This window comes from Scyliorhinus canicula, chromosome 10 (assembly GCF_902713615.1).
Source record: "Scyliorhinus canicula chromosome 10, sScyCan1.1, whole genome shotgun sequence".
Taxonomy (NCBI): domain Eukaryota; kingdom Metazoa; phylum Chordata; class Chondrichthyes; order Carcharhiniformes; family Scyliorhinidae; genus Scyliorhinus; species Scyliorhinus canicula.
The window spans coordinates 189,105,039-189,123,033 of NC_052155.1; positions in this window are offsets into that span (position 1 = coordinate 189,105,039).

The window sequence follows — 17,995 nt, forward strand, 5'->3', positions numbered from 1 at the left end:
AGATGCTGCTACATCTGCTCAATACGTAGAAAATATAAGCAGGAGGAGGTCATTTGGCCCTTCTAGCCTGCTCTGCCATTCTTCAATCGTGGCTGATCAAGTTCAATACCCTAATTCTTCTCCCCATATCCTTTTCGCCCCAAGAGCTATATTTAATTCTTGATTGAAATTGACAGTTTGCGCCTCAGCTTTTTGTGGAAGTGAATTCCACAGATTCACCACTCTCTGCATGAAGACAATTCTCACCTCAGTCCTAAAAGTACCCTATCCTCAAACTATGACCCCTAGTTCTGGACTTCCCCACCATCGGGAACATTTTTTTCTGAATCTACCCTGTCTAATCCTGGTAGAATTCTGTAAGTATCTATGAAATCCCCTCTCATTCTTCTAAACTCCAATCAATATAATCCTAACCGACCTAGTCTCTCCTCGTATGACAGTCCCGCCATCCCAGGAATCAGTCTGGCAAACCTTTGCTGCCCTCACTCCATAGCAAGAACATCCTCAGATAAGGACAGCAAAACGGCACACAATACTCCAGGCATAGCCTCACCAATGTTTATGCGATTGTAGTGAAACACCTCTATTTCTATACTCAAAACCTCTCGCTATGAAGGCCAACATATCATTTGCCTACTTTACTGTCTGCTGCACCTGCGTGCTTACTTTCAGCGATTGATACGCAAGGTCTCGCTGAGTATCCACCTCCATTTACACCCATTCAAATAATCTGCCTTCCTATTTTTGCTACTGAAGTGGATAACCTCACATTTATCCACATTATACTGCATCTGCCATGCATGTACCAACTAAAGCATCTCTGCATCCTCCTCACAGCTCATCCAGTGCACTTTGTATCATCTGCAAATTTAGGGATCATGCATTTTGTTCCCTCATCCAAATCATTAATGTATAATGTGAACAGTTGGGGTCCTAGCACAGATCCCTGCAGTACCCCACTCGTCACTGCCTGCCAATCAGGAAAAAAAACATTTATTCCAACTTTTTGCTTCCTGTCTGCTAACCAGCTTTCTGTCCATCTCAAGACACTACCTGCACTCTCATGCACTTTACATAGCAATCTTAATTTCCTACAATAGGAAGCATCTTTATTCATTCATTCACCTTTTATCATCTTGTATATCTCAATTTGATCTCACCTCGTTCTTCTAAACTCTAGACAGCATAGGCTTAAACTGTTCAATCCTCAGACGGAAAACCCCTCGTCATCGAATCAACCTAGTGAACTACCTCCAATGCCACTACATATTTCCTCAAATAACGGGACCCAAACTGTGCACAATACTCCAGGTGTGGTCTCACCAATGCCTTGTATAGTTGCAACAACACTTCCTTACCTTTTATACTCTATTTCTTCAGCTATAAATGCCAACATTCCATTTGCTTTCTTTATTATCTGCTGTACCTACATGCTAGTTTTCTGTGACATATGAACGAGGACACCCAGATCCCTCTGCACGTCAAAGTCTCCCCATTTGGATAATAAGTTGCCTTCCCATTTTTCCGACCAAAATGCATGACCTCACACTTATCCACATTAAACTCCATCTGACAGATTTTTGGCCACTCCTAACTTATCTATATCCATTTGTAATGTTCTTATCGCTTCATTGCAACTTACTGTCCCACCTATTTTTGGTCATCTGCAAATTTGACTAAAGAACTTCTATCCCTGTATCCAAGTCGTTTATATAGATTGTAAATAGTTGGAGCCCAAGGACCGAATCTTGCGACACCCCACTAGTTACATCTGTCATCCAGAGAAAGAACCGTTTATCCCGACTCTGTATTCTGTCCATCAGCCAGTCTTCTATCCAAGCTAATCTGCTATGTGAAACCTTGTCAAAAGCCTTCTGAAAACCTAACCAACATCCACTGGTTCTCCCTGGTCAATTCTCCTATTACATCTTCAAAGAATTCTAGTAGATTTGTCAAGCATGATTTCCCTTTCGTAAATCCATGCTGACTTTATCTGATTATACCTCTGCTTTCCAAATGCTGGGCTTTGAAATCCTTGATAATGGACTCTAGCAACTTCCCTACCGACGTTAGGCTCACTGGTCCGTAGTTCCCTTTTTTTCTCTCTACCTCCCTTTTTGAATAGCGGGGTTATATTAGCTACCCTGCAATCTGTAGGAACCATTCCAGAGTCCAACGAATTTGGGAAAATGACTGCCAATGTACACTATTTTTAAGGCCACTTCCTTAAGTACTCTGAGATGAGAGTTATCCACCTTCAATCCCATTAATTTCCCCAAAACCATTTCTCTATTAATTTCCTGCAGCTTCTCACTAAAACATGTATTTCTCAGAGCTTCCAGTATTCTATTTGTGAAGACAGAAGCAAAGTACGAATTTAGTTCCTTGGCCATTTCTTTGTTCCCCGTTATGAATTCCCCCGTTTCTGACTGTAAGGGGCCTACATTAGTTTTTTTTATCAATCTTTTCCTCTTTCCATACCTATAGAAACTTTTTTTTAATTAACATTTTATTGAGGTATTTATGGTTTTACAACAACAACAACAAAATAAACAAGGTACATAAATTTATAAATATAGTGCAAAAGCCGTCTTCCTCCCTTACAGGTCCCACCTTTACTAACCCCCACTCTAAACTAATCTAACCCCCAGCTCTCCTCCCCCCACCCCCCGCCCCTACTGATGGTTAATTTTCCGCAAAGAAGTTGACAAACGGTTGCCACCTCCGGGTGAACCCTAACATTGACCCTCTCAAGGCAAACTTGATTTTCTTCAGACAGAGAAAGCTAGCCATGTCCGATAGCCAGGTCTCTGACTTCGGGGACTTTAGGTCCCACGAAGCTAATAGAATTTGTTTCCGGGCTACCTGGGAAGCAAAGTCTAGAACGTCTGCCTCTTTCTCCTCCTGGATTCCCCGGTCTTCCTACACTCTGGAAATTGCCACCCTTGTTTTTAACACCTTGGACATGACCTCCGCAAACCCCTGCCAGAAACCCTGAAGCTTCGGGCATGTCCAGAACATGTGGACATGGTTCGCTGACCCTCCCCGCACACTTCGCGCACCTAGCTTCAATCCCAAAGAACCTGCTCATCTAGGCCACTGCCATGTGAGCCCAGTGAACGACTTTAAATTGTATCAGGCTGAGCCTGGCACATGTTGTGGATAAGAACATAAGAACTAGGAGCAGGAGTAGGCCATCTGGCCCCTCGAGCCTGCTCCGCCATTCAATTAGATCATGGCTGATCTTTTGTGGACTCAGCTCCACTTTCCGGCCCGAACACCATAACCCTTAATCCCTTTATTCTTCAAAAAACTATCTATCTTTACCTTAAAAACATGTAATGAAGGAGCCTCAACTGCTTCACTGGCAAGGAATTCCATAGATTCACAACCCTTTGGGTGAAGAAGTTCCTCCTAAACTCAGTCCTAAATCTACTTCCCCTTATTTTGAGGCTATGCCCCCTAGTTCTGCTGTCACCCGCCAGTGGAAACAACCTGCCCGCATCTATCCTATCTATTCCCTTCATAATTTTAAATGTTTCTATATTTGTGTCGACTCTACTCAACGCGTCTGCCCAGAGACCATCCTCTATCTCTCCTCCTAACTCCTCTTCCCACTTGCATTTCTTCAACTCGGTCTGCGTCTCCTCTGACCCCATGAGTTCCTTGTAAATGTCAGAAACCTTCCCTTCTCCCACCCACATTCTAGAAACTACCCTGTCCTTAATTCCCGTTGGTCATACCCATAGAAACTTTTACAGTCAGTTTTTATGTTCCCCGCTAATTTACTTTCAAATTGTATTTTTCCCTCTTAATCAATCCCTTGGTCCATGTTTGCTGAATTTCAAACTGTTCCCAATCTTCAGGTCGTTTGCTTTTTCTTGCTAATTTGTGTGCCTCTTCTTTGACTGTAATACTATCTCTAATTTCCCTTGTGAGCCATGGTTTGGCCACAGTTCCCTTTCTACTCTTGCGCCAAATAGGAATAAACAACTTTTGAAATTCACCTATTGGTTCCTTGAATGCTGCCATTGCCTGTCCACTGTCCTTCCTTTCAGTAATGTTTCCCAGTCCGTCATAGCCAGCTCATACCTCAGACCATCATAGTTACCTTTATTGAGGTTCAGGACCCTGGTCTCAGAATAAACTACCTCACTATTCACCTTGATAAAGAATTCTACCATATTATGGTCACTCATCTCCAAGGGCTCTCTCACAGCTAGATTGTCAACTCATCCTTTCTCATTGCACAACACCCAGTCCAAGATGGTCTGATCCCTTGTTGGTTCCTCATCATATTGGTCCAGAAAACCGTCCCGTATACACTCCAGAAATTCCTCCTGTATTGCACTGTGACTAATTTGACTCACCCAATCTATATGCAGATTAACATTACCCATAATCACAGATGTTCCTTTATAACATGTTTCTCTAATGTCCTGCCTAATGTTATTCTCAATATTATCACTGTAGTTTGGGGGTCTGTATACCACCCAACGAATGTCATTTGTCCCTTGGTGTTTCTTAGCTCCACCCACACAGATTCCACATCATCTGTGCTAATATCTTTCCTCAATATTGTACCAATATTTTCTTTCATCAACAATGCAACTCCACCACCTTTTTCTTTCTGTATGTCCTTCCTAAAATATCAATAGCCTCAATGTTTATTTTCCACCTTGGTCACCTTGGAGCCATGTCTCTGTAATCCTAACCATATGATATCCCTTTACATCTATCTGAGCAACTAATTCATCCATTTTACTTTGAATGCTCCGTGCATTCAAGTACAAAACCTTAAGGCTTGTCCTTTTAACGTTCCCTGACCTGTCCCTATTAGTTTTCACAGTGTCATTATCTGATACAGGCCCTTGATTTCTCTGCCTATCACTTTTCTTATTCTCTTTGTTGCGTTTTTCCCTTTTCTTGATTCCCCCTGCTCTGAATCCTAACATAGGTTCCCATCCCCCTGTGAGGGGGACGTGAGGTAATGCATTTTGGAATGAGGGAATTATACAGTAAATAGCAGATCCCTTAGGAGTATTCACAGGCAGAGAGACCTGGGCATGCAGGTCCACAGATCACTGAAAGTGGCAAAGCAGATGGAGAAGGTAGTCAAGAAGGCATACGGCATGCTTGCCTTCATCAGCCAGGACAGTGAGTATAAAAATTGCCAAGTCTTGCTGCAGCTGTACAGAACTTTAATTGGATTGGATTACATTCGTTTATTGTCACGTGTATCGAGGTGCAGTAAAAAGTATTTTTCTGCAAGCAGCTCAACAGATCATTCCATACATGAAAAAATACCACAGGGCATTCATAAATACACAATGTAAATACATAGACACAGACATCGGGTGAAGCATACAAGTGTGCTTCGGACCTGTAAGGGAACATAAAAGAGAAAGGTTAGAGACAGTATTAGTGTTAGAATTAAGCTTTAAAAGGTTAGTACAGTTATAAGAGACGGAGGAAGAAGATCTGTGGATGAGAGGTTGCAGAGAATCGCCAACTTGCTTTTTAGTTCGGCCACATTTGGAATATTGTATCCAGTTCTGGTTGCCACACTACCAGGAGGATGTGGAGGCTCTGAAGAGGGTACAGAAGAGGTTTACCAGCATTTTGCCTGGTCTGGAGGGTATTAGCTATGAGGAGAGGTTGGATAAAGTCGGATTGTTTTCACTGGAGCGATGGAGGTTGAGGGGCGACCTGATAGAGGCTTATAAAATTAAGAGTGGCATGAACAGAGTGGATTGTCAGATGCTTTTTCTGGAAGCGGAAAAGTCAATTACTAGGGGGCATAGGTTTAAGGTCTGTGGGGCAAAGTTTAGAGGAGATGTGCGAGGCAGGCTTTATACATAAAGGGTGGTGAGTGCATGGAACACGCTGACAGGGGAGGTGGTGGAAGCAGATATGTTAGTGAGATTTAAGAGGTTGATGAATGCATGAATAGGATGGAAATAGAGGGATAGGAACCCCAGAAGTGCAGAAGGTTTTAGGTTAGAAGGACATCATGATTGGCGCAGGCTTGGAGGGCTGAAGGGCCTGTCCCTGTGCTGTTCTATTCTTTGTTCTTTGTTTTTTTGTTTATATTAGTTTAAACCCTCCCCAGCCGCTCGAGCAAGTACCCCTTCTACGGACATCAGTCCCCTGCCCTGCCCAGGTGTAACCAGTCCAGTTTGTACAGGTCCCACCCCTGCCTAAATCGGCCCCAATGCCCCAGGAATCTGAAACCCTCCCCCTCACACTATCCCTTCAGCTACATATTCATCAGATATATCCTGTTATTTCTACTCTGACCAGCGTGTGGCACTGGTAGTAACCCTGAGATCACTACCTTTGAGACCCGACTTCTCAACTTTCTTCCTAATTCCCGATATTCTGATTTTAGGGCCTCATTCATTTCTTTATCTATGTCGCTTGTACCGATGTGCACCACGACCGCTGGCTGTTCACCCTCCCCCTCCAGAATGTCCTGTACCCGCTCCGAGACATCCTTGACCCTAGCACCAGGGAGGCACCATACCATACTGGAGTCTTGTTTGCCCTCACAGAAATGCTTATCTATCCCCTATAACTATTGCATTCCCACACCTTTTACACCTCTCCTCTGAACTGAACCAACCGTGGGGCATCAAATTTGACTGCTGCTGTTTTCCCCTGAGAAGCCATTCCCCTCAACAGTATTCAAAGTGATATATCTAGTTTGCTGGGAGTATTTTCTGTATTTACCATCAAAACACGTTAACTGGTCATTTATCTCATTGCTGTTTATGGGATCTTACTATGTGCAAATTGGCTGCTGCGTCCCCTACATGACAACTGTGACTGCACTTCAAAGGCATTTAATTTGCTCTAAAGAGCTCTGGTACACCAGGAGGCTATGCACGATACAAATAATAAATTTTGACTTCTTTTAGGTTCTTCGCCTGTTTGTGTCCGATTATAACTTGAATGCCAAAGTGCTTTGAAATCTTGGGGCGAGAGGGTAGCAAAATTGACACTGGTGATTTTTTTCTTCAATTGTGAAATTTGAGATGCAAAGGTTCTTTTGGGCTTCCTGTAGTTTTTAAAAATTCCTTTCTAGATCCGAGAGTTGCTGTTGGATGATGTATAAGCAATTCCTTCATGGGCTGTGCCACAAAATATTGCATCTTCGTCTCTTGCTTACAAGTAAGTGTAATGAATGTTTTTGTTTGAAACCTGGTTGACCCTGAGGATATCTCTGATGTGCCTTAAATAATGCAACAGTCCTGTATTCCACAGGGCTTTGCCTGAAAAAGGAAGTGTGCAGGCACATCGTTTTACATATGAATAATAAATAGTCACAAAACTATCAGCCTCTTATATCAATCGTGTTTGTCTCGGGTTCTGCACACAGCTGGAATACTGATATCTGGTCAAAGCTGCAATGTCTTCGTTTTAATCTTCAAAGCACTTCGAGTAAAATAACATTGATTTGCAATATTATAGAAGAGGAATGATAAACCTGTGCCGAATATTGGTTAGGCCATAGTTGGACCATTGTGTGAAATTTTGGATAACCCATTGCCAGAAGGACATTTACTGCCGTAGAGATTGCGAAATGTAGATTCACCAGGATCACAGTGATGGGAAGCTCCAGCTCTGAGCATCTTGATGGCTACTTAGGGGTTCAGATGACAAACAGTGTGAGCCGTATGTAGTTTATAATGATTTAATTGTGTTGACATTAAATTCAGAAAGATTAAAGGAAGTATATGCACCTAAACACTCAAAATGCAAAACTTTACTCCGGGGACAGATTAGAGAATCAAGCTCGTGATTGAAGACTATTGTGAGGGCTCTTGCAGTTGATTCCCTTAGTTCTTATTTCTTTTATTTGTATTTATCAGTTTCGGGCCATGGGTCGTTATTGTGGACACACCTTTAAGTCGAGCAGAAGGAATAAGGAACTCAAAGTGTCAAAGTAGTTCACTGTGTATTAAAGTTTTGTATTTTGGGCAGAAGGGCCCAGACTTTATGGCACCCAAGAGATTAGAGGGGTTCATTTTGATTGGTTAGCTGTTGGCTAATGGATTGGCCAGTGACAGTGGGTAGGATTATCTCAGCCCAGGGCGGGGCCGGAGAATCCCCGCGAGCAGTGCGAATCGCGCCACGCAGCCTCAACGCCGGGACGCAATTCTCTGCAGAGCGGAGAATCTGCGTCATTGGCGCTGGTGTGGTTGGCGTGGTGCCGGTCGGGGGGCGCTCTACACGCCCCCTCCCCCCCCCCCCGCGCCAATTCTCGGCCCGGGGTGGGCCGAGCGGCCGTCGTAAAAAACCCAAGTCCCGCCTGCACCGTTCACACCTGCTCTCAGCTGGCAGGGCCTCAGCGTAGAAGGTTCCAGGGGCGGTCTGTGGGGGGGGGGGGGGAGGTGGTGTCCGACCTGGGGGGGGGGGGGGCCTCTGATGTGGCCTGGCCCGTGATCGGGGCCCACCATTCGGCGGGCCGGCCTCTCGAGCTGGGGGCCTCCTTTCTTCTGCACCGGCCCCTGTAGCCCTACATCATGTTGCATCGGGGCCGGCGCGGGAAGGGAGCCACTGTGCATGTGGGCATTGGCGTCAGTGCCACTGCGCATGCGCGGACCACACAGCGCCCAATTCATGCCAGGATCAGCAGCTGGAGCAGCGTGAACCGCTCCAGTGCCATGCTTGCCCCCTGTAGGGGCCAGAATTGCTGATCCTGAGGCCATGTTGACACCGCCAAGAAACACGATGGTGTTTCCGACGGCGTCAACACTTAGCCTCAGGAGCACAGAATCCCGTCCAGTATTCTGCACGGCAACCGACAGGTGAGGTTTTTCGGAGGGAACCCGGGAGAAGTGGACTCAGCTCTCTCTCTGCTCTGCTCTGCTATCTGTTGTCTGAACGCAGAAGCTTCTAGACCAGGGGTGGGCAAACTACGGCCCGCGGGCCGCATGCGGCCCGCCAAAGGTATTTCTGCGGCCCACCAAGTCATTAAAAAAAAAAAAAAAAAAAATTTTTTTTTTTTTTTTACAAAAATTTTTTTTATTTTTTTTAAAAAAATTTTTTACGGTTAATGGGGGGGGGGCTGTTGGGTTACTTACTGGTATAGGGTGGATACGTTGACTTGAGTAGGGTGATCATTGCTCGGCACAACGTTGAGGGCCGAAGGGCCTGTTCTGTGCTGTACTGTTCTATGTTCTATATGAGGCGCCCAGAATCATAACCGGGTGAAGTAAATATTTACTTAATATACTATGCGGCCCTTTGTGAATTGTGAATTTCTGAATGTGGCCCTTGCACGGAAAAGTTTGCCCACCCCTGTTCTAGACCCTGAAAGAAGAGGCTGTCTCTCTCTCCCCCTCTCTCTCTCTTTTGAATGTGGGCTGTCTGCTATTTCAGTGAGCCTGCAGTGAAAAACACTGCAAGCTGGGAGAAATTATAACATCCGTCTGAAAGTCTAGACTGAATAAAGAACTAACTGGAAGACATCCGTCTGAAACAAGGACTCTATCCTTTTACTTTCATCTTTATTTTACACCCTTCTTTTCTCCTTTTTTGTTTGTTTGTCTGTGTGTGTGTGTGAAGAGGGAGGGGTGAGTTATGGGGTAGGGATTAGATAATTAACCAGTTGTATTTGTTGCCAATGGGGAAGGGCAAGGTTGAGAAAGTGGGCCTTCATGAATGAGCTCAGCCAGTACCGGGGGGGGGGGCGGTTTAGCTCTGTTGGCTGGACAGCTGGGTCATGATGCAGAGCAAGGCCAGTAGCATGGGTTCAATTCCCATACCAGCTGAGGTTATTCATGAACGTCCCACCTTCTCACCCTTTCCCCCACCTGAGGTTTGGTGACCCTCGGGTTAAATCACCACCAGTCAGCTCTCCCCTGTGTGGGGGAAAGCAGCCTATGTTCATCTGGGATTAAGGCAACTTTACTTACTAATAGAAAGTTAATTGTGCTTAAATGTACAAACCTGGTGACTGTAATTATTGGGCAGTCGAAGACCTTGGGTATTTTAAAATAAAAATTCACTTAAACTCTGGATAAAGTGGGCTGGAAGTGACAGCACACTGGCCCCAGGATGTCTGAATACTGTCCTGATTCTCTGGGCATCAACAATTAGGAAATTGGGATCAGTGCAAATGAAGTGGCCTCAATAACGAGTCTGTGATCTATGCTGTTTGTAACATTGTCCCAGTTTTAAGACTAAAATTCACTCTGGAGTTTCGCGTTATCATTTTTATTTAAGCTTGAGTTTGTTTATTTCTTTGCCAGTACCTCTCCCAGTTGTCAGGGGCTAAGGGATTAACTATACAATTTATTGAATAATCTGATTGATTTTCATGAATGCAGCCATTTTATGAAGAATCATATTGAGGAGCGATTTTGCATTGTATAAGAGCAGAAATACCACAAGGCGTGAGAAACATTTATTGTGAGCGTCTACTGATAATAGCCCTCCTCATATTGTGATGAATGGAGATTTTTAAGAACATTGGATTCTAAGGATCGGACAATTTAAGGGTTAAAAGCCTTGCATTATAGTGTGTTTGTCTGCAGAGGTCATGCTTTTTAAAAAAATAATAATAATTTTCTAGGGCCTGGGTGCTTTTAGGAGCCAGAAGGTGAAATTGACCATGAAGGAATGTATTTTTCCGTCTGGGCTAATGCGCTGTTGTTTTGAGTGGGGTGAGTCCCTGGGGAGTCAATATGCCTTCAATCCCAGGAAAGCTCATTTGTTTTCATCTGGGGGAGATGATGTCATTGCTGGGTGGAGCTAAGAGATTCAGAGAGAGATTTTTGAGAAAGCTTTTGAGGAGGTCTGATCCGGCAACCATTGTTTTGGTCACAAGTAAAGGCAGTTTTATCTCCCAGTAGGATAGTTCTAAAAAGAGCAATAATATTTTAAAGCAGAGCAGTCTGTCTAAAGACAAGGACGAGGCTGAAACAACCCAGTTGAAACAGCTATTTGAAGATATTCAGCCAGAGTCTGAAGGAGTTCTAACAGGGGCCAACTATATTTTATAAATCATGTATTACTCTGTCATGCTGATTTTAAGATAGGTTGAGAGCTATGTGTTTATTTTATTGGTGTTTATTGGAAAATTGAGTTGTAGTTTTAAGGGGTAACTACAAACTGTTCCTTTCAGGTGTGACGTTAAAGAGATTAATGTTGTAATCATGATAAAGTTTGTTTTAAAAATGCCCAAACCCTATTTTTCACGCAATCACTCCTGGAGCGAATCATTCTTTCCGCACAGCCTATCAAAATAATCCAAAATATTGGGGTTTTGGTCCAGTTTCCTAACACTGTTGCTGTCTGGTCTAGGATTGCAATAAAATTGGAGAATTGGGTCTGGGACCTTAAGTATAATTAATTGCTTGGCTTGGGGTTATTGAACTTGAAGACTGTGAGTCTGTTCAGAATTATTTCATTCTTTCAGGTTTTGAAATTTAAATTGGGAGGTACTGGAGAGGCTCTTTCAATTGTAAAAGTTTACCTGGGTGTGGAAGAGATTACTCGGGATGGTTTACAAAGGGAGACTAAAGCAAAACTTTTGGGTTTGGCAGAGAGGCTGCAGTTAACCTGATCTAAAGGGGGGGGGGGAAGTTAAGGATAATACAAGCCATAGCTCAACATTTAACCTTGACAGAGACACAGTCTGAATCATTAGAATTAGCTAGAATTCAATTACAAATGGAAGAGTAGAAATTGATGATAGAAGCAAAGGAAAAGGAGAGATTGACAATGGCAGAAGTAAAGGAAAAAGACAAGGGGCGCGATTCTCCGCTCCCCACGCCGGTGGGAGAATCGCGGGAGGGCCGGGCGACTAATTTCACGCCCCCCTGTGCGCCCCCCCCCCCCCCCCCCCCCCCCCCCCACGATTCTCCCACTCGGAAGAATCGCCGTTCGCCGTTTTTCACGACAGCCCTTGATTCTTCAACCCGGATGGGGTCGAGCAGCCTGCTGTTCGCGGACCGTTTCACGACGGTGGCAACCACAACCTGGTCGCTGCCGTCGTGAACATGGGTTCTACAGGCCCGTTGTAGCTTGTGGGGGGGCGGAGAGGGGGGTGAGCACCACGGCCATGCTCGGGAGGGGACTGGCCCTCGATCGGTGCCCACCGATCGTCGGGCTGATGTCTCAATCTGACGCACACTTTCCCCTCCTCCGCCCCGCAAGATCAAGCCTCCACGGCTTGTGGGGCAGCGAAGGGGGAAGACGGCCCCGTGCATGCACGGGTTTGAGCCATCAGCAGTCGTGACGTCAGCCGCGCAGGCACTGGGTTGGAGCCGGCCAACCTGCGCATGCGCGGCTGACGTCACATAGGTGCCGGCCGCCGCTTCAAGGCCCGCGGCCGAGAATAACGGTGCGCCGCTCCTAGTCCCCCGGGTGGGGTGAATATGGTGAGAGGAGCGGCCTCCGATGCCGTCGTAAACCTCGCCGAGTTCACGACGGCCTTCACAATTTTTCCCGGGAGCGGAGAATTCCACCTAAGGGCTTTTCAAAAAGAAATGGAAGGAGGAAAATTGAGGTAGGAATGGAAAGATTAGCAAAGGAAGAAGGGATAAGGAAAGAGAAGGAAAATTTGACCTTCCAGAAACTGGCTCTGCAAGGCCAACATCAACTCAATTGTTGGAGTTAAAGGCAGAAGCTGAGGACAGTCTAGAGGAGGAAGAAATATTTCCTAGTCAAAAGCTTAGTGGATGGAAATGTTTAAATATATTCAAGCATTGCCAAGATGTGATGAGAAAGATGTGGAAGCCTTTTTCATTTCATTTGAGAAATTGGCCAATTGAATTGATCAAAAGACCATGTGGGGTAGTGTTGGCTCAAACAAAGTTGTAGAAAGAGCTAGTGAATTGTTTGCATCACTATCAGAGGAAGTACCTAACGATTATGAGGAGTGGGGGCAAACCACCTTAAGTGCATATGAACTAGTGCCAGAAACCTACAGACAAAAGTTTAGAAATGTAAGGAAAGAACCAAGTCCAGACATATATAGAATTCCAAATAATAAACAAATAATTTTGATAGGGTGGATAAGAACATTAAATATAGACCAACCGGATGGCACCCCTAGGGAAACAATTATTTTGGAGTATTTAAACATTCATTTCCCACAATATTGAGAACTCATGTGGAAGTGCAAACGAGTTAAAACGGCTAGACAGGCAGCAGAAATGGCACATGATTTGAAATGGTTCACAAGACAAGGTTTGGGTTTTCTGACATTAATTTAAATCTGGAAGGATAGAAACGGGGGAATTGAGAAATTCACAGGTGGTCAATGCAAAGGGAGTTTAGTTGCTCTGTTAAGGAGAGTTTTGCCTCAGGTTAAAAAGGAAACCTATGATAGTGGAAGAGAGATAAAAAAATCAACTGAGTGTTTCATTGTAATAAAGTTGGACATGTGAGGTTGCAGTGTTGGTGGCTTAAGAAACACAGTGGGAAGGCAGACTTGGTAAAACAGGATACACCAGTGGTTTATTAAAGTGGAAGAAAAACCATTGTCCAGTGAAAAAGGTAGCAGAACATTTTAAGATTATCACATTTAAGGGTAGGTTTACCATGTGCACAGGGTGGAGTATGTAAGGAGATTAAGATCAGAAGGGATACAGGAGCAAGTCAACCTTAAATGGTGAGAGATAAGGAAACATGTAGTTTGGAAGGGGTATTACCAGAGAAGGTGATGATATATGGAGTTAACGGTGAGAGCAGTAAATGCCATTATGTTAAGAATGAGGTTAGAGAGTGCAGTGAAAAGTGGAGAGGTGGTAGTAGGAGTAATAGAAAAATTACTTTTTCAAAGGTACAATTTATCCTAGGTAAGATATAGCTGGATCACAGGAGGGAGTTCCGCCGACTGTGGTTGAAAGGCCAGAATGGGCATTGAGGGCAGGGCTCTTCTCTAAAGGATTTCATGAACCAGTTGGGTTTGTTTTCATGAATCCGACCACCTCATGGTCATTTTTACTTGAGACCAGTTTTTATTTCCAGCCTTTTCATAGAAGTAATAAAGGTGGAGGCCAGTCAGCCCATCGGGCCTGTGCTATCTCTTTGAAGAGGCTATCCAATTAGTTCCATTCCCCTGTTTTTCTCATGATTCCGCAATACTTTCTTTTTCAATGTTATTTGACTTTTGAAAGTTCCTGTTGAATCTGCTTCCAGTGCCCTTTGTGGCAAAACCTTCCAGATCACAACAACTCGCTGTGTGAAAGAATCCTTCTCATCTTCCCTCTGATTGTTTTGCCAGTTATCGTAAACCCTTCACTCTCTCTCCTGGTTACAAGTGCGCCCGTTTACAATTATGTCGTTCAGTAGATTCTGGCTTCTTGACAGATTTCAAAATGATTAGAAAATAAAATATGACACGGGACGTTGAAGTTAATGTCCTCGATTGTCTGACTGATCCACCAGGAGTAAGGGGGGATAATGTTCACGCCAACTACTGGAGTTGCTGTGACAGGTAGTTCATTCACATGAGCATGTCTAAACTTGTCACCTATTGTTAATGTCGTTAAGGATTAGTGTAAGGGGGAGCTGTCCCCGATCTGCTTCTAAAGTTTCTGATTGCCCTTGTTTCCAACAAGCCTGCGCTAGTTCCCCAAAAGCAGATTAGTTGACAACCTCTTTTAACAACAAATGAGACAGACATTCTGGAAACACGAATGAAGAGAGAAGCAGAACATTCAGGTCAACCACCTATTGTTAAATAGTAAGAAGTTAGAGAGAGTCAAAGTTTTAAGTGCAGAGGTAAGAAAAGGGTGGGTAGTGAGGGAAATAACACAGGGTTTTTGTAATAGACCCCATCACAGCAAGAATCACACGTGGTTATTAATTTAAAAATCTGAAGTACATTCAAGTATGAATTTAATATTGTGAATCATCAAGAACAACTAAAGACTTGCATTTATTTAGCACCTCTCATAACCTCTAGGCCGACCTAGGGTTGCCACATACTTATTGGTGTGCCCAATAAGTCCTTTTGAAGTGTAGTCATGGCTGTAATGCAGGAAATGCAGCTGCCAATTTGTGCAGAGCAAGATCCCAAAGCAGCAATGTATTAAATGTGTTTTAGGCGATTTGGCTGAGGGATAAATATTAGCCAGACACCAGGAAAAATCCCCTACTTTTGTTTGAAAATAGAGCTGTGGGATCCTTTACATCCCCCTGAGATGGTTTTAGCATATCCCGTTTGGAAATTGTTAAGGTGAATCCGTTGTTTAAGAAAGATGGGAGAAGAAAAAATAAAGAAAGTATTGTCCCTGTTAGTTTAACATTTGTTGTAAGAAAGTTTTTGCTTGACGTTAATCTATAAATAAGGACAGAGTCTTTGAGCACTTTGTGAAGTTTGAGCTGTTCAGAGAGAGAGCTAACATAGATTTGTAAAGGTGGATCATATCTTAACAATTCAATTGAATTTTTGAGCAGTAACTAAAGTAGGTTGACAGTGGGGGTGTCTATGGATGTGGTTTATGTGGATTTCCAGAAGGCATTGATAAAGTTCCACATATGAGACTGTTAGCTAAAATTAAAACAAATGGAATTGAATGCAAATTATTTAACTGGTTAGGAGATAGGTGGTAGAAGATAGAGAGTAGGGATATGAATATGTAACTCGTGAGTGACAAGTGATATTTCACAAGGAGCCTCACTATGGGGCGCACGGTAACACAGTGGGTTAGCACCGTTGCTTCACAGCCCCAGGAACCTGGGTTCAATTCCCGGCTTAGGTCACTGTCTGTATGGAGTCTGCCGTTCTGCCCCGTGTCATCCAGGTGCTCCGGTTTCCTCCCACAAGCCCTGAAAGACGTGCCGGACAGACGCCGGAGTGTGGCGACTAGGGGATTTTCACAGTAACTTCATTGCAGTGTTAATGTAAGCCTACTTGTGACACTAATAAGATTTATTATTATTTATTTACTATGCAGCATTCACTTAGATAATATAAAAGATAGCCATACACCTAGGTTTGCCAAAGGCACAAAGATTGGTGATGTACTCAGTATTATAGATGGGAGCATAACATTCGAGAGAGATTTGATGAAGTGAGTAGTTGAGGTTTTGAGTACAGGAGCTGGGATGTGTTGCTGCAATTATACAGGCCTTGGTGAGGCCACACCTGGACTATTGTGCGCAGTTTGGTCTCCTTACTGAGGAAGGATGTTCTTGCTCTGGAGGGAGTGCAGCGAAGGTTTACCAGGCTGATTCCTGGGATGGTGGGACTGACGTATGAGGAGAGATTAGGTCAGTTAGGATTGCATTCGCTGGAGTTCAGGAGAATGAGGGGGGATCTCATAGAACCTATAAAATTCTAACAGTACTGGACAGGGTAGATGCAGGAAGGATGTTCCCGATGGTGGGTGTGTCCAGAACCAGGGGGCACAGTCTGAGGAAAGGGGGTAGACCATTTAGGACAGAGATAAGGAGAAATCTCTTCACCCAGAGAGTGGTGAGCCTGTGGAATTTGTTACCACAGGAAGTATTTGAGTCCAAAACATTGTCTGGTTTCAAGAAGCAGTTAGATATAGCACTTAGGGCGAAGGGCTCAAAGGATATGGGGGGAAACTGGGATTAGGCTAATGAGTTGGATAATCAGCCATGGTCTTAATGAATGGCGGAGCAGCTCGAAGGGCCGAATGGCCTCCTCCTGTTCCTATTTTCTATGATGTGATAAACGCCACTGGTAACACATTGCATGTATTACGGTACTGCCCCTGTATTACAGGTACTACAGTAAATCCCAGCCTGCTGGCCCCTCCCAGCAGGCGGAGTATAACAGTGTATACTCTCCTGTGCTGCTCCCATTCTGGTCCCAGCTGCAGGAGGCACATCTTGTGCAGTAAAGCCTCGATTGTTTCACCATTCTCGTCTCGTGGTAATTGATGGTACATCATCTGGTTCTATGAAACTGTGATAAATTAATTTCAATTCAGTTGTGTGAGGTCATCCATTTTGGATGAAAAGCAGGGTATTACTTAAACCATGGGGAAAGCTAGGGGCAGCAGAGGTCCAAGAGATTTAGGCGCCATGTAGACAAATCACTAAAATGCAGAGCTCAAGTATATAAAGATAGTTGGCGTGGACTGGATGGGCCGAATGGTCTTCTGTGCCATAAGTGAGTGGTGAGGCTGTCTGGGCCAGCATTGATTATCATGGTGGTGAGCTGACATCTTGTGAAACTTGATCGGGGCTTGAAGCTGTCACCTCTTCACACTTTAGCAAGGTTGCCGTGTGGGGGTCTCCGTCCACTTTTTGCCAACAATCCCATTCCTTTATGTCTGTGTATTGGTACCGAACTGGGGAGGCAGAAGGCATAATTGTATCAAGAAGCAAGTATGTCATTAACTCGAGAATTACAATTAAAAGGGAGGTTATCAAGTGATGCATTGCAAAATCCGAGCATTCAGAAAATGTAAAAGCAAATTATAAACAGACAGAATTTCATTGCGTATTGTAGTTACATTCACTTCAATAGTTCAGGTATTGAGGTGGTTGCTTTGGGTATAATTAGCCATTGTCCACCTATCGTTAAGAGTATCTATTATAAGCACCAAGAGCCAGGCTCGGGTGTCCAGGTGACACTTCCTTGGGCTGGTGTTTACAGCCAAGTTGCTAATAGTGACCACAGTATGCCTCCTGTGAATGTTCGTGATGTGATCACTCCACATTGGCAATAGAGACTTTACCAGGAAGGAGCTGTTTACCTGAAGCCTGGGGAAAGGTAAGAGAACGCCAAGAGATTCAAACACCTACTCCACAATCTCTTACTCTCTAGTCGCTAGTTCCAATATTGGAACGAGCCAAATGCCCCCTGCATTGGGAGTTTGAACTAGGACCATAAAAATGACGGCGAGAGAATGGTAGAGATTGCAGTGCACGGATAGGATTTAGCCTGTCTCTTCATGTAAATTCAATTGACTTCCTCCGTTTTCTCTGAACAAGTCATATTTAACAGGTTTATTCATCAGGAATTCTGTACAATAGCACATAGATTGAGCAAATC